This window comes from Zonotrichia albicollis, chromosome 3, assembly GCF_047830755.1.
Source record: "Zonotrichia albicollis isolate bZonAlb1 chromosome 3, bZonAlb1.hap1, whole genome shotgun sequence".
NCBI lineage: Eukaryota > Metazoa > Chordata > Aves > Passeriformes > Passerellidae > Zonotrichia > Zonotrichia albicollis.
In genome coordinates this window covers 18,565,228-18,587,845 of record NC_133821.1, presented here as the reverse complement: position 1 = coordinate 18,587,845, position 22,618 = coordinate 18,565,228, and the positions used below count along the sequence as shown (strand labels likewise).

At 40.5% G+C, this 22,618-nt stretch overlaps 1 long non-coding RNA gene across 1 annotated transcript in view; it reads right to left on the bottom strand.

The window, feature by feature from the left end:
- LOC141728673 (uncharacterized) overlaps positions 1-22,280 on the bottom strand; it is a 147,100-nt gene extending 124,820 nt beyond the window's left edge. The window contains exons 1-2 of the long non-coding RNA XR_012579813.1: positions 22,082-22,280; positions 21,676-21,854 (exon numbers count right to left, since the gene is read on the bottom strand). This is a non-coding gene — a long non-coding RNA (uncharacterized LOC141728673). The remainder of the gene's footprint in view (positions 1-21,675; positions 21,855-22,081) is intronic.
- Between the last annotated feature and the right edge of the window lie 338 nt (positions 22,281-22,618).

Below are 22,618 nucleotides of genomic sequence, written 5' to 3'. Positions count from 1 at the left end.
AGGTCCCTTCTAGTTTATATCTGCAAAGATTTATCCAACTTGAACACACACACAGAAACAATATTAGGGGCCAAACGTGGCCCCCATTTTGTGTTTCCTATGTTTGCTGCTCTGCAATTTTGCTTTCCATTTACTTAAAGAATTAGGTCATCCCAAACATCCGAAGAAATACATATTTCTTGATATTTACCACTAGCAGGAATTTTGGCATAGTCGAACATCACTGCTGTTGATTTAAATGAAGGAAAAATCCACATGGAAGGAACAACCCCCTCCAACAACAAGCAGAAATCGAGTTGGCAAAATTAGCAGTCTTAGAGGATTATGCATGGTGTTCCCATCCTGGGATTCACATTGAAATGTAACAAATGGAGTTACAGTGCTGTAGTAATGTTTACGTATTTTTTGCACAATAAATGTGTTACCATGAACAGGGAATAAACAAAACTCTTCTAAATCAAAACAATTTTAAATGTCCTAAACTAGACCTTGTCTGACCAAAGTTGCTCAATAATCATGTTTATCCTAAGGTATCTTCTCACAGCTACTCAGGGCACTTTGAGAAGGTATACCCACTTCAGTAAAAACAACCTAAACCCAAAATCCACTACAGGAATGCAACAAACAGTCTAGAAAACTTATGCTTGAATAGGCCCATGAATTTGTAAGTGATTTTTTTTCTTCCTTCTTTCTTACATATTCCAGGTATTTTGGACATTCCCAACATTTTTTAAGCCAGTCCATCCATCCATTAACCAGAATTATTATTTATAGTTGAGTACATAAGCAAATTCCTTAATATAATGGAAAATATATGAGAGCTATATGTGGCAATATTGACATTATTTTTAATATCTAAAGAGCATCTTCTCAAATTTTGTCTCCCATGAAAGCAGAACTTGCTGAAGAAGAGCAAATCCTAAAGAAGGCACATAACAGTGACAGCACAGCATCCTGTGGCTGGAGCTCCCCCTCTCCAGGACCTTCTACATGACAGAGATTCTTTGTTGCTTTAAATTTCTGACCACTTAATGTCTTGTAGCTCTCAGACTGGAAGAGGCACAAGCAACAACATTCCACCTTGTCCTTGGCAATCCTGATTTTTATAAACTTCAGGCACTTCTGCCTCAGTTCTCTCTTGTCTAAGCAACACTCTCAGCCTGGATCAATCCTTGTTCAAAAACAGTTCCCTGACTGAGCATCCCAACTCCCTCTCAACAGAAACTCCTTAAAATCAGCTCACCAATATCAATATACCAGACCTGGAGCTGCCTTTCAATATCCCCTACCAGCTGATTCCTCTCTTCCTTCCAAGCCTATTTCCCTGCAATGCTCAAAAGGGGACCAAAGGAAGGCAAATCTATTGCCAACTATCCTACAACAGTTTGACAGAGCAATTTTCAGCTCTCTATAGCTCCAGATAAAGCTACACACTTATCAGCGTTTTGAAAACCTCATTGGTTTCCAATTACCAAAAAAAAAAAAAAAAAAAAAAAAAAGAGAGAGACACAGAAAGAGGAGAAAAAGAGAAAGAGGGAGAGCAATTATGGTTGAAGCCAGCTAAATTGCTCAGTCTCACAAATTCTTAAGGAAAAGGAAGCAGGTTTGTGCACATTTTGACAATGCAGTTCTCTGATTTGCTAAGTTAGCATTCCAGGAGTCGGCCAGTTCAGAGCAGTGCTCAATTTTCACTGAGTGTTTTAAGTAAGGATCCACATTTTTTAACTCTGAAAGCTGCTTTGGGACATGCAGCCTTCCTATAACCAACCACTTTCACCTCTCCCTGGGTATTCAAAACAGGGAGTTCCTGCTGTGCTTGCAAAGACTGCTTGGAGAAACCTATCTCTTCTAAAATGCTCATTTTCAAATTCACATTATGGTCAATCATGCATTACTTCAACCTTCCTAAAGTGCCATGAACAATGTTGCAGATTCTTCAGTGGCAAAGGATTTTATTAGCTAAAGCTGACAGCAACATCCAGCACAGACATCTTCATTGATTTGTGCACTGCCCACTTCCTCTGCATTTTACTGCGCCAGCTTACTTACCAGACTGAGGTTGTTTTAGTGTCTAATTTTGTCTGTTGTTATTTGGAGTTTGTTTACTTGTTGGGAGGGGAGGTTAAAAGCACACTAAAGACTGCAAATCATCACAACTTTACCTACGTATAGCCCATTTCAGATTTTTGCCAATTAGATATTGCTTGGCTTCCCATGCTGAAATACAAGTCCATTAATGTTCTTCCAGACCTGCCTATCACTTTTGAAACTAGGTTTATTTCTTTGTTTACTTCTAACACATTACTGAATTCCAATGAAAATCCCTAGGGCATTTCACTTTTACTCAAAGTCAGCTCTCTTGAAGGCAAAATGCACTCTTGTGCTGCTCCTCAAAACTGTGCTTGCATGACACTGCTGAATAGAATGACATCTGAAGCTGAAAACCCCAGACAGCCCCAGCTTCAGCACTGTCTGTCACAGAGGGCTCATTTACTGAGGGTAGGGCAAAAATAGATCATGTCACTCCAACATAGTGCATTAAGACACCTCCACGCTTAAAAAAAAGCAGCACTTTAAAATTTTACACCATCCTCATTAAATTAAAATCTCCAAGCAGCTCAAAGCCTTTCTTGCAAGCCTTATCCATAAACCAATTTCCTGATTTCTTTCTGTACCCACTCCAGAGCATCATGGAAAGCACCACTGAGTATCTGCAGTTATTGTCTCCACCATGATTTTGCCACATCAGCCAAAGTATTTTAAATGTTTCTTGTTCACCTAATATCTCCTTTCTCCAAACATATTTCCCTCCCCCTGAAGGACACAGAATAGTCATTGAATAAATTCTGTACTTTGCTGCTTTCAGATCTGTCTGCAGTTTGTTTCCTGTGCATTTTTTTCTTCCCCCAAAGGCCTTGGAATTACTTCAAAATCGGATATCTTGGAGAAGTACTTTATCATAATTTCCATGTTATCTTATATGTAAGTGCATAAAACATTGATTTTTAATCTCTTTCTTCTGTACTGTTTGTTAGACTTTCTCCCCTGAAGAGCAAAACTGGTACTGCTCAAAGTCGTAAATCGAGGACTGGTTTCAAATGAAAAGACTCATGAAAATCAGAACATAATTACATGCCAGAAGAGAAGCAGCAGACACCTGCTCAATGAAACCCACACATTTAGCTTTAATCACACTTCTCACTTCTAATTCTGCTAAATTGGGCTGCTGCTGGTGCTTTTATCCAGATCACCAGAAGCACAGAGACCAACCAGGGCTCCAATTTCACACCCCAACTTCCACAGATTTACAATTTCTTTCCTCCAAATATTTACTTCAAGGCTGCTCTAGTTTCTATTCATGACCATACAGGCTTGTCAAACACTAATTATCCTCATTAGGCTAAATCCAGACACCCCATTTCCAGCTGTATGGCTGCTCCCTTCATGGTTTTTTGGGAACTGCAGGGTTTCAAGGTTGCTTGGGAAGGCACACATAAGAAGTCAGAAAGCTTGACAAGCAGCAATAAGATCTTCCCACAATTTTTACCATCCTGTGGCATTTTTCCCTGCCCTTCTGATTAAAACTACCTCCATCTAACAAAGCACATGAAATACTTAGTACGTGTCCATACTGAAACTACCCCCCATGTAATTGTCTTCCTCTCACTTGTCTTTCTTTGCTCCTCTCCAGTAAATTACACCTTCATTCACTATTTTCACTCCCACCTCTCTCCAGATACTTACAAGCACTAAATCCACTTGGTCTGATTTTTTTCAAGTAACATTACTTTCAGAAACAGAATCATAGAATCATCAACATCATTGCCATGGAGCACTTCCATTACTTAAATGTTGAAGCTTTCCTGCACCTAGAAATAATCCTGTGAACTGAATGGTGGTCTGGAAGCAACAGAAATCAAGTGTGATATGGGGAGGAAAACAACTGATTTTTTTTCTCTTCAAACCAGATCTACTACAAGTGCCAGTACAATTCAAACTGAAATCTGTAGAGGTTTGTGCACATGCTCACCACCTGAGCCTTAAGTTCTCTGATCATAAACTGGTAAATGTTGTCATCTCATTGCAGGGGTTCCATACTACTGTCTCCTTATCATAAAAGTTCCAGACCTTCCTGGTGTTTCTGTGGGCAGCTCCTCACAGCACTGACTCTCTCTTCTTCACAAAGCAGCCACTGACCCCAGTTCCCTTCTCACCCAGCCATCCCACTCTTTTACAGCATCTTCTTCTCACTGGTTACAGCTGTGGCCTGGTAAAGTCAGGCCTGTTCCTAATCTTTGATAATTGGCCCAGCTGCAGCTCCCTAGGGCTGAGATTAGTTTCTACAGTATCTTTATTTTCTTCTATTCTATCCCCCTACAGGTAAGGATGCAGTTGCAAGATAGATTATGCAATGCTAGTACAGCCATGTCCCTTCATATTTGTTCTGAAAAAAACAGGGTCTCATATAATGGTCTGGACTAAAGGAATCAGAAGGCTGATATCAACAAAAGCCATTCTAGTCTTCACTCCAACACAACTGCAAACAAGTGAATTGTATCCAAACAAATTAAAAGTCCCAGCACAGGGAACTCTGGATGGCATCGTTTACTTCTCTTTATACCAAGCTGCACAAACTTGCTTAATGGCCACTGCTTGAGGGTTTTTCAGTGATTTTTGCACTTTTAACTATTTGTGAATTACCCAATAAATGGTTTAAGTTCTTTCTATCTCCATGCCATTTGGACATTTTTTTGTGCATTCACCAAAAGAAACTGAACAAAACAATACCCACATGGGGCTTGACACACATTGCTCATGGATCTTTCATGCCTGGTTAGACTATGGATCAATGTTTGCTGTGGGAGGAAGGCTTCTCATCCCCACTCTTCCCATCAGCCTGGAACTGGGTTTGGCAACTGTGCTGTTCCTGCCCAGTTTGCCCACTTCCAGTGCCACCAAGAACCCTTTTTGTACTGATCTAAAGGCAGCCTCCAGAGTGTTAAGCCCCATCTCTCTCAGCAACTTTAAGGGGAAGGTAATTCGAGTCACTCTGGGGCAGGCACCACCCAAATAAACACCCAAATCCTCAGGGAGCTGAATAACAAACTTTCACTTACAAACTTTAGAATGTTAAGGTAGAATGGGGTGCTTGGCAAATTTTAAAACAGCACCCAGGAAAAGCAAAGCACTTCCCAAAGCACTGACTTGGCAAACTTTAACCCCTCCAGATAAAGCAAGGCACTTCACAAACTTTGCTAAGACAAACCTAAACTTAGCCAGCTTGTAGTTCTGCAGACACAAGGCCCTCACAAAGGCATTGACTGGAATTATTTAGTCTGGCTCACTATATATTTTAAGAAGTCAGAAGGAAGAAAGAGAGAAAGAAAGGAGAGAAAAGGATCATCACCGCTTTTGGGTCGAGCATGGTCCCAGCTGCTTTTAAAATCCAAGGCCATCTTGAATCTCTTTAACCATAAGCTCTATTGAGAAAGCAGTTGAAGTAAATCAAAGTACCAAAGAAACAAACCTTACACTGTGCCTGCAGATGCAGCAGGGAAAATAAATATGGCAGCAGAACTGGTACCTCTTCAGTGTCATTGATTTATACCAGCTGCAAGGAACAGCAAATTCTAAACATTCACTTGATTAAAATTACATAAGCAATCTCCTTCTCAAAGTCAGGTATTCCAGATATGTCTCAGGCCACTGGACCAAGGATATTAAGAGTGTTCATTACCAACTTCATTGCTAGCCCAGATTTCATCTCAAGTTAAAACCCACTTCTTTTGCAGTACTCACTTTCTTGTAGATAATTTCTAGCGTCACTTCAAAAGGACAGACTGCCACAACAAAACCCTCCAATGTGAAATGCTACACCTCAAGAAAGAGTCAGGCCAGCAAAGGCATTACAGCTTTTCAGAGAGTCAAACCAAACTCTTCAGATATTTGGTGCCACCACAGCCATAGACAGAGAAGTCAATCCACCTCTGAAAAGCAGCAAAAAATTTTAAAAGCCATCCAGAGCTAAAAAATGCTTCCCTGACCTATCCACATGAGCTTGCCTCCCCTCTAGTTATTAACAATGGCCCATCACACGAGCTTCAGTTCAGACAGGGATGAAAAAGGCAACTCTTCTGGAAGCTGAAACTCTGCTGAAATGAAACCACCTACAAAATGAAGCTTAGAACTTTCCCTCTTAACACTGAGATTGGTGCCTCATTCACTGACCATTACAGTGGGGCCAATTAAAACTTTTTTTCCACATTGCAGGCTGGATTTTAAGCTCAAAGTTTTTCCTAAGTCTTTTAAAACATATTTCAGAGCCCTCCAACAGCCTGCATAGAAAAAAAAAATAGACATAATAAAAAAATAGCACTTCCAGATAGGCTGGGACTTTTTAATGTATTTGACTGCAGGGACTTCACCATTGGAAACAAAATTATCTGGGTAATTAAAAAAATAGTTGAAAGGAAAATATTTAAGTTGAAGAAAATTTAATTTATATTTTACTGTAGTGTACCCTACAGACCATATACAGAAGGAGTTACTGAGGTGAAAGTCAAGACTTCTCAGGAAGGAACCTTTTAGGTGATCAAAACCAAAAAGCACCATTTGCTCATTTTCATTTAATAGCTGATCTGAAATCAGCCCAGAGGGAGAATGCAGCAGAATAAATATTCCATAGCCCTATGGACAAAAGTGGATAGCCCAGGGAAGTGGGTGAGATCACTCAGTGATCTCAAAACCTTTTCCAACCCCAGTGATTCTATGAAAAGCACATGATCTATATTTCTCCACAGTCAGTATCACATCTCATGTCTGGTTATTTATTGGCTCATTAAACGCATGCTTTGCTTTGAGACACTAAGTCTGATTTCACATTCCGCTTTATGAGGACATCCAGAAAATATAGCACATTTTCTGCTGCTCAAAGCAGTCTCTCAGGAAGCCTTAATGGCAGTGTCCATGTAGTCTTTGGCAGAGATTGCATCAAGGAAACTTTAATGGCACAGAATCACAGTTTTGCTTGCTGCTAGAGCTGCTGTAAATGAGGAAAAGAAACTTAATAGGATTAAATTACCTATTTTAGGCCCCAAAAGCTGGTGACATATTTGCTGCAAACTATGCTTCCTGACAAAATTATGTTGCAAAATGCCTTAGTTATGACAACCTGCAGCACAGGCTTGCCACACAATTATAGCCAAGTGTACAGGAAATCTTTTGTCACAGTCCTACACAGAATTTCTGCTTTCTCCCGGGGTTTTCTGGCTGATCTCATCAGGGGGCTGGGGTTGGAAACTCTGGCTGATTCCCAACAGAGCCAGTGTGTGAGTTCTGAACACCGAGGCCTGAAGCAATGTGGTCCCTCAGCCACAATAAAGCAATTTTCCATATTCAGCCCTAGAGATGAGAAGAGGAAGGATGACAGTGAATGGGACTTCAATCTGCCTCTCCCAGTTTCTCAGCATTCCCATGCTGGGAGTCACATTCTGCATTATGGGTACAAACCTGCTCCCATGAAACTTTGATTTCACTTATACAAACTTTTCTGAACTATTGGCTATTTGGGAAGCTTTGCCCAAGACCCAGAGAGGATTCAGGTGGAGATCCTTGATGTTATCAATCACAAACACCAAAAAGCACAGAACTGCTAGTTTAAACCATTGGGCACTGCTCAACGCATGCAATGAGACCAGCTTGAAGCCTCCCACCTGGCTGTGTGGATCCTGTCTGCCTGGCTCTTGCCTTCCTCCAAACACAACTCCTTATTTTTAACATAGAAAACCTCTAATTCTGAAGACACATACAAAAAAACCCCCAAACTTGCAATTTATGGATCAATACCTACTGTCTCCTTGGAAATTCATGTCATTATAAAATATAGTTGGTGCCTATTGTCAAGAATGACAGAAACCCAGATGTTATTCTACACAGTGTAAGCAAATGTGGATTTTCCAGACTGTTGCCTAAAGAAATTTTGAAACAACCTCTATATCCATCATAAACATCAACCTATCCAGTCACTGCCACTGGAGATGATAATTAAGAGCTAACTATATGAGGAAGCATCCAGCTCTTTATTTACTACATAATTTAAAATGTTACAGCTAAGATCATCATTATCTAATTTCCAAACAAGACTTGCTCAAGCTGACTGATTCTGTTCAGAAAATTAGCCTGAGGTTTATCTTTGTCACCACAGTCCTCACAAGACAGCTACAGTAGTTAGCACCTGCCAGCTGAAATTACATGAAAATGTGAGGCAACAGCTCTTGTAAGCAGATATTTTTGCTGTTTAACAGTCTTAGAAGGGTTCTCACCAGAACAGCTGCCCTAGAGATTAAATAAAATGGGAGAGAAGTGGCTCCTTTTAGGACAAAAGGATATTATGTTCAAAATGTTGATATTTCACCAAACAGTCACAGCATTGCAGGGCAGAGGGAAAACCAGCAGGTTGGTGTTTGAAAACTGGCTGCACAAAATACACACAGAAAAGAGGTTCATGTAATTCATAAAAACAGCTCTTTGTGTTGGTAAAAAACTGATTGTGAAAACATGAATGGAGGTCAGTATCAAATAATTTGATATTTCAGTGTCTGCAAAGTGACAAAACACAGAAAATCAGCCTGCACAAAGTGATCATCCCCCTGGCTTAGAGAGGTTCGTGATCTCCACTGGTGCTCCACAGCAGCATGCTAAACTATTTCCATTTCACTTCTACCTGCATCCAGAAATAACCCCAGAAAGAAGACCCAGCCAGCAAGGTCTTTCCAGTCTTGCTCTGAGGAAGAAAACCAGAGAATTTGTTTCCAACCAACACCTGTTTTCATCTCTGGGTCAATTACAGATGCCTTAAAGTCTTTTGCTCTAATTCCAGCCCTGTGTCAGAGGACTTGTGTGCTGCTGTGCCACAGCACAGCTTGAGTACACACAGAGGGATCTGCTTCAAGCCTTGCACCCTTCAAAAAGCTCCTCCCCAAGGCACTGTCCTGCCTTAGCTGCTCCTCTAGTCTGCCCCAAAGAGCCAAAAGAGCCACAGGAAATTTGACATATGGGACATCAGCTCCTTAAAACACTGTCCTCAGTAACCCAACAGTGATCCTAAACATTTACCTCATCCAGCTATCAACTATCGGCATTGTTATTTCATGAATGTAAAAAAAGAAAATGAATGCATGGATACAATCCCTCTAGATCAGATTCTTCTCCACATAATAAGAAGAAGTGGAGAAGAGTGAACAATTCCAGCTACTACTGCTGGGTTTGACAGAAGACATTAATCATTTCAGTATATATTAAGAAATGCTGCACTGCCATATTATCAAAGAAATATGTCACCTCTCTGTGCAACCTACTTCAACCCTAAGGGTTTGCTCAGCTGGTTTGGAAAAGCTACAAATGTGTATCCAAAGCAGTAGGACTTGAAAACCTGAATTGGAATAGAAATATCATTGACAACTTGAAGCCTATACTGAAAAAACTCTAGTTTGTTCATTTAAAGCTACTTTTTTAAATTCAAGGTTAGTGTCCACTCTTCATACAGACAGATGACTGATTTTAGAAGTCTCTGCTGTGACCTGCCAAATGTCCTGTATATTTGTCAGTATTGAGGAGATCCCCTTGATGCCCCTATCTCCATCCAGCATAGCTCCAATGCAGAGCTACTGATGATACACACATTTTTTGCAAATTTAATGAAGAAGGGACATTTGCCATGAACATTTGCAATTTTTTTTTTTTAAAACTGGCTGCACAACTCTTCTTTGTGTGATAGATGAGTAATGCAATGATTGATTCTCACAATTAATAGACAAATATCATGTATATAGGTTAAGAAAAGTTTTGTAGATTTATAGTCATATTTTACCCCCTCACATGGTCATCAAGGGACAGCTGGAGTTGGGACATCTGGGAGGGCTGGCTTGTCCCTATGGTGACATCTGAGCTCCAATCAGAATTTGAGGGAGAGACCTCCACCACTGGACAGCAAAGAAGGGGTTGATGGACAGAGCTTTGGGAGGAGTTAAAGGGTTAAAAAGGGGAAACATCCAGGGGGAGGGGCCTTGTCACTGTCATATTTTCCAGAAAAATCCCTTCGCAAGGATTTCTTCCCCTGGGAAGCTGAGAAGCCTCAGAGAAAAATGAAAACAATATTATTTGCTGCTTTGGAATGTGGTTGGAGATTGTTTATCCAACAAGTGGGTGTTTCATTGGTTTCATGTGAATTGTTTTAACTTAATGACCATGCAGCTGTGTTGGGACTCTGGACGAGGTCACAAGATTTTCATTAGTATCTTGTTAAGCCTTCTGTCTGTATCCACTCTCTATTCTTCAGTATAGATTTAGTATACCATAATATAATATAGCATAATAGAGCATAATATAATATAGCATAGCATAATACAGCATAGCATAGCATAATATAGCATAGCGTAACATAGCATAGCGTAATATAATACAGCCTGGCCTAGCGTAAAATAGCATAGCATAATATAGCCTGGCATGGCATAGCATAGTATGGCATAGCATGGCATGGCATGGCATGGCATGGCATGGCATGGCATGGCAGATCTTAATATAGCATAACGTAGCATAGCATAGCATAGCATAGCCTAGCATAGCGTAATATAGCCTAGCCTAGTGTAATATAGCGGGGCCTGGCGTAACATAGCGGGGGCCTGGCATAACATGGCCGGGCCTGGCGTAATATAGCATAGCATAATACAGCATAGCATAGCATAATACAGCATAGCATAACGTAGCATACCATAGCATAATATAGCATAGTGTAGCATAGTGTAATATAGCATAGCGTAGCATAGCATAGCGTAGCACAGCGTAATATAGCCTGGTATAGCATAGCATAGCCTGGCATAGTGTAATATAGCATAGCATAGTGTAATATAGCACAGCATAGCATAATATAGCATAATCTAGCATAATAGCGTTCTAAGAACATGAAGTCAGCTTCATCATTTCATTCCTGCCATGAGGAACCCTGAAAATACCACCAGGGCTGAGCACATCTTTTGTTCCCAGTGCCATAACCTTTTTCCTCTATTCAGTCTTCTGTTGTATTTTTGATAGGGTTTAATAAACCTTCCTAAGCTATGAGAAGTGAGTAGCTATTTCTCACATTTGCAAGTGAAATTCTGTTTGTTTGTGGCCTGAAACTGCTTCTGTTCACAGGCCTGGTGCTTTGCAGGGACCCCGTGAGAGGGGCAGAGGAAGTGCCTGTGCCTCTCTCTGCAGTGTGAGGACATCTCAGCACCAGGTTTAAAATGCTGACTAACAGCCAAGTCTGGATGGATTCTGACAGCACATCAAGCTCATTGTGAGAGCACAGCACTCCAGCGCCACAGCCCATCCTCAGCAGCATGCTCCGAGCAGGGCAGCGCCGCTCAGATAAATTGAACCTCACTCTAGATCAGTTACACCAGCTCATCTTGCAGCAGCAGCACTCAATTTGCTCAGCAAATACTCAGCAGTAAGTTCAGTACAGTCAGCTTTAAGGTTGCCTTATATTTCATGTTGTAAATGCCGTGGCACTTCATCAACAGCCCCGCTGCTCGAGCAGACGGCACTCTCGTGTTAGCAGGGTCCTATTGATATTTCTCAAACTCCATCTTAGCATTAGGATGCATTAAAGGGAAGCAAAAGGGAGTTCTTGAAACAAATTCTGGTCAAAGTCATCTTCCTTAGCTACGTTTCACTTCCAGGATAAATTAGTTCCAGCAGGGACTACCACCAGCACGAGTACCAGGCATCCACCCACACAGTACATTCAGCTCTCACACTTTTAATTCATTAGTCCCTTCAGCTGGGTTAGACATTTCTACAACCTCTCTTGGGCAAACAAGAAAGCTTAGATGACTTCCTAACCTCTTCTAAAATCTTTAACAAAGTGTTTAAAACACGCAACAGTCATTTCTTAACAATAGGGATTAGAAATTTGTCTTGTACTGAAATAACATTGAAACCAGAGCTGACAATGTCTCTGAAAAGCAGCAGTGGTAATGTATGCTAAACCTCAGGATTGTAAACCATTTAGATCATTAGATTATTTTAAACTACCCTCAAAAAGTTACAATGATGCTTGGAAAAAAATTTCCAGTGAATGAAAATCATTAACCATGCCTGAAATGTCTTAATCTTAAATTATTTCTACTTCAATGTGGTGTTCCTACTGACATGTTATTAATTATTATTGCTACAGTCTATTCTCAGTTTCTACAGTCAAAAGTTTCATTTCTTAATTAGTCTCTCAGCAAAAGAGCATTCCTTAATAAAAGTTAAGCTTTTGATATCTATCACACTCAATTTAAGAAAATAAATCAGCTTTTTCTCTACACCAAATACTTCAATTGAGGCAAAAATATTTCCAGAAAATAGAATTATCACATGTCAGTGAAAATAAGATGAGATTTCAAATGGGAAGTTTTTAAATGGTGCAGCTACCAAAACCATAAGAATGGATAAATTACATTAGACCCAAAATCTGATCATTTGCCCCATTATCCACCTCTAACCATTGCTGGAGAAAGAGGAACAGCAGAAAAACATAAAAGTCAGAAGTAGTACAACAAACCTTCCTTCCTTCATAAGTTATTAATCCATGAGAATGCTTCCCATGTGAAAATTCAATTACTTTAATAGCTCCTAGTGTGCTCAACAATTTTATCCAGCTCATCCCCTGATTCACCAGCTACTTTGCTTTTTTTTTTTCTCCAGAGAAAGCCAGGACATTTCTGAGGCATTACATCCCCATGAAAAAGAAGCCACAGTGGCACTTTTCTAACGCATCACATTCACTTGTCGCCTACTAATTTTATCCTTTGTGACAGTTTGTTGACACATTTAGCGCAGCATCCTCCCACTCCGACCACTCCCAAGCTCCCGGGTCCCGCCGGAGCGCTGCGGGCAGCGCAGCTTTGATGCTTCCTCGCAGTCCCTGGAGGTCCTCAGCATTAAAAAAAAAATTAATTTACCACAAATTACCCTGCTCAATCATCTCCATAGCGTGTAGGAGGTGTAAAGCACTCTTGCTTTCCCTCTAAAAGCCACCTGTGTCACTGTCCCCATGGGCAAGTGCAGAGTGACAGTAACTGAGGGGATATTGGTTTCTCTGGGTCTGGATTGAAGGGACTGGAGACAGTAGTTCATGTTCCGACTCAGGTGTTTCTTATTTCTTATCAGTAAAACAGTCTCACACCCATGAGTTCAGCAGCTTTTCATTAGCCAGGCACAAAATGGCCAACAATTTCTTGTTACAAGGGCTTTTAAGACTATACTATCTAAGAACGGACACCTAGATTATTTTCCCTTTTAACCCAATAACTGATCCCTGAAAGCCCCCAATGTGGACTTTTCTGTCCAATTACAAAACATCACCCAAAACCATGAAGAAGAAGGAAGAAGAAGCATGAAGAAGAAACCCAGGACAACACCCTGTGCCCTCCATCTTGCTTCCATCCACAACAGACTAAAAATCCCAAAATCTAAATTTCTCACCAAGTGATGATACACCTACTCTACTCTCTATAATCTATTTCACACTTCTGTGGATTCTAGGCTATCTTGAAGTCTAGGAAACTTTCTCCATGAGTGAGGGTCAAAGTCAGTGCTCCCCTGGAGGTCAGGGCACCCCAGAGCAGACAGAGGAATATTCTCAGTTCCCTGGGTTACCACAAAAGGAGATGCATGTGGAGCAAAAGCTCCAGCATCACTCACTGGTTTCTGGGGAAAACAGTGAACTGGGGGCCACGCTGTGAATCTCCTGATTTCTTCCCGTTGTTACCAAAGCCTTTGGGGTTTTCCAGCCTGGAGCCTTTCCATCCCACCATTGACAGGTTCATCTTTCCCTTACACCAGCAGTGCCCTCTTTATGGCACCCTGGAGAGAGTGTAGGGTGGGATGAGGAGGAGGAAGGGCAGATTTACTTCAAGGGTGGGAACCACAGGCTTGATTGATCAGCCAGGAGTGTAAATAAGAACTTTTCTCACTGCCTCTGAAGCTCACTTTAACCAGAGGCTCTAGATCAAGAGCCTGGATTTAAAATATTTTACTTATAAAGCACACTGGCATCACGGCAAGACAATAAAAATTTTAACTGCTGCAAAGCAAACAAAAGCAATGGAGCTGTGTGAAACCAAGTCAGTCACAATCTAACCCTCCTCAACCCTATCACAGAGGCTTACAGCTTTGGAGCAACCTTTGTCACTGCCTGTTTTCTACCATTGGACCACGCAGCCTTGCTCAAAACCTGTTCCTAAAAGAGTAAAACATCAGCTGCAGAAAATGAGAAATCTGACAGCAGTTGTCCGATCCTCACAAAGGAATTGGACTGTGAGAAGGAAAGCTGGACAGAGAAAATGCTTCAACACCACAAGAAAGGAAAACAAAATAAACAGGAGCCCATGCAGTAAATTCACCAAATGAGATCCTTCCAAAGCACAAACAATCCCATTGCTTTCAGCTTTTGGCAGTGTGCAGCATTAATGCCTTTCCTGCTCAGGTCTGAGACCTTAGCAGTCTACCTTGCTTACAGAATCTGTCCCACATGGTGGAACCAAACAAAGCACTGAGAGCTCACTGCTCTCCCCATAACAAAACTCCAGTGGAGGGCAATAGAAATCTCAATGGGAAACAAATATTCCAATGATGAGGCAGCTCCTGCAGGATCCTATCTTGCAGCCAGGGACAAAGAGAAGGAAAGTAAATGCTTTCCACCTCAATTATCTTTTTCTTCAGCTAAGGGAGAGTGTATGAAAAATGTATTTTGAAGCACATCAAAGCAGGAAAAATTCTATTTGCCATCAATAGATGAATTAGCTCTGAAATGTAAGCTTAACTAAGTCAGACTGCACATCAGACCTTGCGTGCTGCTGCTGTGAACATGACTACAGCAATACAAGAAAGTAATAAGTTGTCTCAATAGGGCTCAATTTGCTGGCTTTGTGAATCAACAGAAAACACAGCAACTCAAATGCATCCCATACTCCTGCTCACAAGTACATCCAAAAGCCTGGAATCAGGCTGAGTTCCTGTCCATCATACTCACCTATAAATGACAGATTGTGTCAGCTAAGGATCCAGATAGTTTCAGCAGTAGGTCTGAGGCTCTGTAGTACAGCCAAGGTCCAGATAATAAAACCAGTTTATGCACCTTAAACCCGGGTTTTCATCAATGCTTTCTGTAGCCTTCACATGGCTGTAAAAGCAGAGAGGAGCCCTTGGAGATCAAGCAAAGATCAACAGCTCTACCCCACCTTTTTCAGCCTTGAAAAGTTAACTGGTCTCAGCTGTAACCTGTAAACTGGCACAGTTGAAAACTTCCTGTAATTAAACTTTTCTTTTTTAAAGTCTCTGCTGCCTCTTTGTCACCTCCTCCATGACTCACAGATTGGGAGCCAATGACATTCATTGCTCAGCTCCATTTGTGAATGGATTTAGGATGTGGCTATGATTTGATCTGTATCACACTGGTAGAAACAAGTCTGCAGAGTGACAGCTTGCAACTCAAAAACCTGCCAAACATGACATTCAAAGCTGGGGAGTCTGAATCCATGGTCTCAGTAATGATTACCCCTTGACCATGTCATGATTCCCACTAAGTGCATAATAGACTTCTAATAACCAATGCTATTATAACAAAATGCAGCAAAATAATTGAATGGGATTTGAGCAATTCACTTATTTGTATTGTCATATACTCACTGATCTCAGATAAGAGCTCTATATTAAGACAAAAAGCACTCTGGAAATCAATAGCTCATACCAAATTCCTAACCAGTCTTTTACTGTTCTCAAAAGTATCTGTGTGCAAACTTTTAAAGGCTCAGTTTTAATGTAATGCCTACATTTTACAAGTCCTCAGTTAATCCATTCAGGTTAGCAAAGCATGGATACGTGCACACATTTGTGGTAGGGAAGCTCAAAGCATCTTTACTTGCACTTGTTTCCCTCTTAATCATTTTAACAAAACACATCACAAAATGTTTCCCCTGTAATCTATCTGTTACCTATTTTAACTGACTAATCAAGATGAGGCATGATGAGACAGGCATTTTCATTCTTTATCATTTTGTGTGGATTATTTATTGTAGAGGACAGTCAGTGGAGGGGCTGCATAAAGGGGATGTTGGAATCAGGCCCTGCATGTTTGCAGTGAGCTGAGATAATCTCTGCAGACTACTTTATCTGATGCCTCCCAGCGTTTTGTGTGTGATAGTACACAGATGGAAGAAAAAGAAACACTAGAAGCATAATAAACATGACAAAGAGTGGTTGCTTGTTTTCCTTGCAGAAGGACTAAAGATGACAAAAGCAGCAGCAATGCAAGACTATTTCCACCTAACCACACATGAAGTACAGTAACCAAAACAAAACTCAATGTGAAAAATTTGGTCCTTCCCAGTTAACAGTGCATAGGCTCAGGTTCCAGCTATAATTTCTTTACAGGTTCCAGCTATAAAATTCTCTTGACTTCCTAGATATCAGTGTTACCTGTGCTCCCTACTACAGCATATTCAAACCTGAACAATTCCTCTCACATTTGGGTGCCCTGTGCAAGCTGTCTTACAGTGATCTAACATTTTAAGCAGCACTGCCTGTCTTCCCCTCTGACATCTCTCAAGGACTTCACTTTTAAGTTAAATATCCAAAGGCATGAAAGATTATCACCATATCTCATCCAGCAGGTCTCAGACACCTCTGTCCTAGGATAGAATCAGCCATGAAGAAGTGGCAATCTCTTTTCAACAACAAAACAAGAGATAGAAAATAAAGAAGATGGATGTAGGCATCCCACTTTCAGCTACCTTGGGTAGGGCAGATAAATCCCAAATGCAATGTTTATGTGGCCCAGCATGCCTAGGTCAAAATCCAAAGAAGGTTGCTGTATAATACTGCCTTTTTACCTCACCCTGATAAGCTTCATATGCAGTGATTCTCTTCAGATTACTGGAAAGGGATTTCCCACAGTCCTCATTCCCGTGCTATCTGCTGATCTCTTACATTTTCTGGTACATTTCTAAGAGACTGAGCTTAGCTCAAATCACAAAGCACTTGGGTCAGCCTTTTTGATCCAGGGCCTGATCTGTCACAAAGTATGCCAACTCCAGTCTATATGCTACATAAACTGGTATTTTATTTCTAGTATCGATATATTAATGAAACCAGGACTGAAATTTGTGATTTCATCCGTGACTCTTTCTGCTCTCACATTTTAAGTCATATGACAAAAATTCACAATGGATAAATTATGTGGCTTAATTTGAAGTTCTAAATCTTTATGCGATTTGGATAATTTAGCTTGCATTAAACGATTTGGAAAGCAGAAAGTACTGACATGAAAAATAATTGGAACAAAGAGAAAGGCAAAATAAAAGAGCAGAAATGAGTACTAATGAAAGACAATTAAATATATGGCAATCTGGAATAAAGAATTCCAATACTAATTTTGAAAGATTGCTCTGGAGAACACAGCTGGAATAAACAATTGCTTTTACTGAAAAGGCTACACAGCTTTGGCTGGTTTGCCTATGGTTTAATTAATTATTACTACAAAACCATTTGGAGCTATCTGACATTTCAATCTAAGTGAGACACAAAAATGTGAAAACTGGAGTCAAAGGGAACATACATTTTCCCAATTTTAATGACAAACATCAGTAATTATCTGACTGAATACTAGGAGTTGAAAGTAGTGGTGGCAATTTTCCTCTGAAACTGCTCTTCTTGGGGTGTTTTGTAGATAATTAATCAGAGGAGAATCTATACTCATTGTGAAGGGCAGCCTGACATGAGCAAGTAAATGTGTTCTGTGTGTCCCACCTTTGCAGGGCTGCAGAAAATAGCCTGTCCTGGGAAAATGGCTTTTTTTTTCAGCTACACACATGGGAATGATACAATGACATTTAGACTGAACAGCAGCATTTATCTATGAAATCCATTCAGCCTGTATTTATATTTGATGCTTTATCCCAAGGTTTGAACAGAAATTAAAATTCACTTTGAAGATCTGTACTTCTTCAAAACTTTAAATAGGAATGTATTGAAAGATTATTTTGTTTCTGTACGCTAAAAGAAAATAGAGAGGAAATACTAGTTATTACTTCTGATGAAAACGTATAAAATATTGGAATTTTTATATAAGCAAATTTAGCAGCTTTTTCATATGCACTCAGGCAACAAGATACAAATTAAATTTACTTTTCTGAACTCTATTTGTTACATGAATAAATATGGATTAGTGTATTGAGTCAGAATAAGCTTATTCTATTACAGTTGTATTTGTCAGAGATTATTTACAGTGCTCTACATTTCCCTCCCAATAGATTTGTTTGGGTGGGGTTTTTTTCCCCTCTCTTGTTCAGTCCAGGATATCTGCATTTAGTCAGGGGCATCTACATTTTTGCAGCTCATTTTTGTTTTCCAAACAAAACTTATGTTTTTTACAGGTTGCCAAAAAATATTTTAAACGTATAAATCAGTCACAAAATAATTTGTTTGGAGGAAAACTGAGAACAAAACAATACCATGGGGTGGGGAGGGGGGTTAAAAACATGGTAATTGCTGGTTTTGGTGCAACAGTTGAAAATCCTCTTGTGCTGCTAAGAGGGGCATGTGATTGTTCCACCCACTTCCCCAAATCTCTGCATTTTTGGGAACAAAGTCCATTTTGTGCTCCCGTGTGGCATTCACATTCTCTGAAAAAATTTCCTTTGACCAGGGGTTTTCTCCTGGGAAGCTGAAAGGCAGTGAGAGAGACCTCAGAGAAAAGGAAAACAATTTTATGTCATTTGCTTCTCCTGTGTTGTGCTCACAAGTGGAATGTGTTTGGAGATTGTTTACCCACAAGTGATTGCTTGATTGGTCTCTAGTGTGGGTTGTTTTGTCTCATTGGCCAATTGGGGCCAAGCTGTGTGGGTACTCTGGAAAGAGTCACGAGTTTTCATTAATACCTTTTTAATATTCAGTAAGTATCTTTTCTGTATTCTTTAGTATAATATAGTATAGTATAGTATTAATTATTAAAATACAGTATAATAAAGTTTTAAATTAGTCCTCTGATAAGATGGAGACAGATGGATCATTCTCTCCCCACGTCTGTGGACCCGCATTTTACGATACTCCCGTATTCCTCCTACTCAACAGCAAGCTGCAGAGGCACTTCCAGACTTGCCCAGCAGCCTCAGCTCTGCCAGTGAACAACACCTTGGAAGATGGGCAGCCACTTAGAGGTAGGTGTTGATAACCAGACCGCCAACTCAAGTATCACCCGCTCTGCTCCACAGGCACGCCAACATCTTGCCTTCCATCCCTTCATGCAACGCCTGGGGCGGGGGTGAGCATTCCCTCAGGGCAGAGCTTATCCCTCTGCGTGGGAGAATCAAATCTGTTTCTTCCCTCCTCTCAGGTCTACGTTTATGCAAGTCTCCCCCACCCTGCCAAGCAGTTTGCAGATGGAGGGTTGAATGAACCGACGGTATCCTTGGAAGCAAAAGATTTTTTTAAAAAAACCACAACAACAGAAAAAAACCCACCAAACCGTATTCAACAAGCGTCTTTCTCTTTTCTTACAAGGCTCCATCACTGAGGCTTTTTTTCTGAGCCAGAACTCTTATAACACTCTCCAGAAAACATTCAAATCCTTTGGCACTAAAATGAAAGTAGACCTCTAAGTTCATATGCTTCTGTGTTCTCTCAAGTGAGGTTAGGAAAGAGGCAAAAAGATCATTCTGCCAAACTAATTTCTTAATCCTTGCCTGTCATAGTAATCTAAATCCTTGCCTGTCACAGTAATCTAGGATTATAAAGTTTCTAGTGAGGGAGCAGTGAGTGTCCTCTGTGTGCCTGGAAGGTTTATAGAACACCACAGATGCTCAAAGCAAGAGATCCCAGTCTTCTGAAAAGCTTCTGTGTGGTTCAGTCTGGCCAATGCTGAAAAGAGAAAATATCTTTCTTTTCTCCATCGTGCAGTTTTATATTCAGAAAGCACACACAGTGTTTGTGATTTTAAAATAAATCATTAATATGCACATTTTATTTCCTCTGCCTTTACAGCCTTATTTGGATTCAGTGATACTAAAACTGAAGGAAGGAAATATTGATAAATCAGTTATCCTAAAAATGTTCTGCCTCATTTCATGCTAATTATTGCAACAGCAAGTCTTGCAGGTGTCACACATCTAGAATTTCACAACAGGCATCTAGGGAAAAAAATATATATAGCAGCCAAATGAATCGCAGGAAAGTGAACTGAAGAAAATATCATACATTTTCTATTCACCCAAAATTTCAGCGAAGCCAAGATGATGATAAAAATACTCTTTCTTCATTCATGCTGATCTGCTAAGTAGTGCTACTAAAAATGTAGAGAAATTCTTCCATATTCAAATAGGAAGCAGTGCAAGTTTGCACAAGTGTCAGCCAGCTGCTGACTGTCACCGATACTACTGCCAAGCAGACTTTCCAGGCTTGAAAAGATGATCCTACTCATAATTTTGCCCATTGCTCTTAATCCTTTCACCACTGTATGGGCAAACTCCATCCTTTTCATGCTTTGCCAGCAAAGCTGGGGTTTGGGGGATCTTGGTTGAGTTGTCTGGCTTTGCACTAAAGGGCTAAGTACACTGGGAAAACCAGGAAACCTGGAATGCTGTGTTGCTGCTGTTCCTCCATGCCCCAACAGCCTTAGGACTGTGTTAATTCCCACTTTATTTTGCATTCTTGACCATGAAAATATTAGACATGCACAGTTTTTGGTCTACTAATTATTACCCATCTCCTATTTTCTGCTCCATGTCTTCAGCTTGATGTAGGAAGCCAAACTTGTCAGTGTGGGCCATTTCTCCTTCATGAAATAAATCCATGAGCACCCTGGTATAAGACACCTCTCCATCTGACAACTCTCCTGAGAGTTCCCTAAAGTGGAGAATGTTGGGTTTTTTCCTCCTCATTAACTGAAAAGCCCAGAGTAATCTAAACAGGCATATTGCAGAAAATAAACAAGTTTCAGCAGTGCCTAAGAAATGTGTGCAATTGACAAAGACTTCAACAGATTCTTTACAAATCTTACTTCCATATCTGAAAAGACCTTAAAAATAGGAGAAAAATCCCAAGCAGTTACCAAGCTGAAGCTGGAAAGGTACAAGTTAAGGCACACATGTTTCAAAGGACCTTGAGAGGGAAAAGAGAACAACTTAAACCCCAGCAATACCAAATCATGTTCCAGTGCCAGGCCCAGGAAGGCGAGGCAGAGAAAGTAGAGAGAAAGGAAGCCTTTTTATCTGGGACTAAAGATTGGCAGATGATCCAGTGAGACTTTTCTACATACAGATTTTTAGGCAGAAAAGAAGCAGAAAGGGTGTAATCCTCATTTCCTCGGGACACAACTACCTTACAAGCCAAGAGAAACCCTTATTAAGTATAATCTTAATGAATTCTATAATTTTCCCTTTTTTTAAGCTTTAGTGCTGTAAATCTATGCTTTTAAGTAAGTGCATTCTTTTAATCATGTTGCACAAAGCAGCATCCTCAGAGCAAGAGCACAAAAACTGTGTCGTTTCCATGGAAGCAGCAGTCCCCAAAAGTATGGCACTGCAGTCTGCCTGTGAAGAACCCTAAAACACTGCCTGGGGAGCAGCACAATGACAGCAAGCCTGCTCTTACCTTCTCCTGGTGTGGGAGAGCCAGAGGGATGTTCCAGCAGAGATGTGAGGGATAGGGATGGCAGCCCTGGATGGGACAATTATGCTGTGGAAGAAGTTCAGTTCAGCTGCTGTACCACCAGGCTGTGCTCTCCTCAAGCTGTGCATCTTTGACAGCAGCTGTCCTCATACCTTGCTCACCTAAGAAGTGCAATGAAGCAAATCATAGTAAATATTTTGCAGTTCTGTAGCATTTCCTTGAAACTTTCTAAAGCTTTTCAGTACATTATTTTATTAGATTATGTGTAAAAAAATTCAGCAGAATGCGTTCTATGAGATGGATAAACACTTCATATGATGGATGAGCAGCTGGCTCACAGGTCAGGAGCAAAGGATTATGGTGAATGTGGGGACATCAGACATTTTACCTGTCACTAGTGAAGCTCCAGAGGGCTCAGTCCTTGTCCCTGAGCTCTTCAACATCTCCATAAGTGATTCTGACTGAAAGGGATGCTGAGCAAGTTCACACATGATACAAAACTAGGAGGAGATGTTGGCTCTCTCAAGGACAGAGAAGACCTGCGGAGAGACCTGGACAAACAAGAGAATTGGGCAATCACCAACCTCAGGAAGTTCAACCAGGGGAAGTGCCAGAGTCTGCACCTGGGATGGGACAACCCTGGTTGTGTGCACAGACTGGGGAATGAGAGGCTGGAAAGCAGTGCCATGGAAAAGGACCTGGAGATCCTGGTCGATTGTTGCGGTGTTGTGAGGGTCCCCAGGACGAGATGAGAGATGAGAATTGACTCCAAGTTCTCAGAAGGCTGATTATTATATTATATTATATTATATTATATTATATTATATTATATTATATTATATTATATTATATTATTATATTATATTATAAAACTATACTAAAGAAAGAAAAAGGAGACATCAGAAGGCTAGACAAGAATGATAAT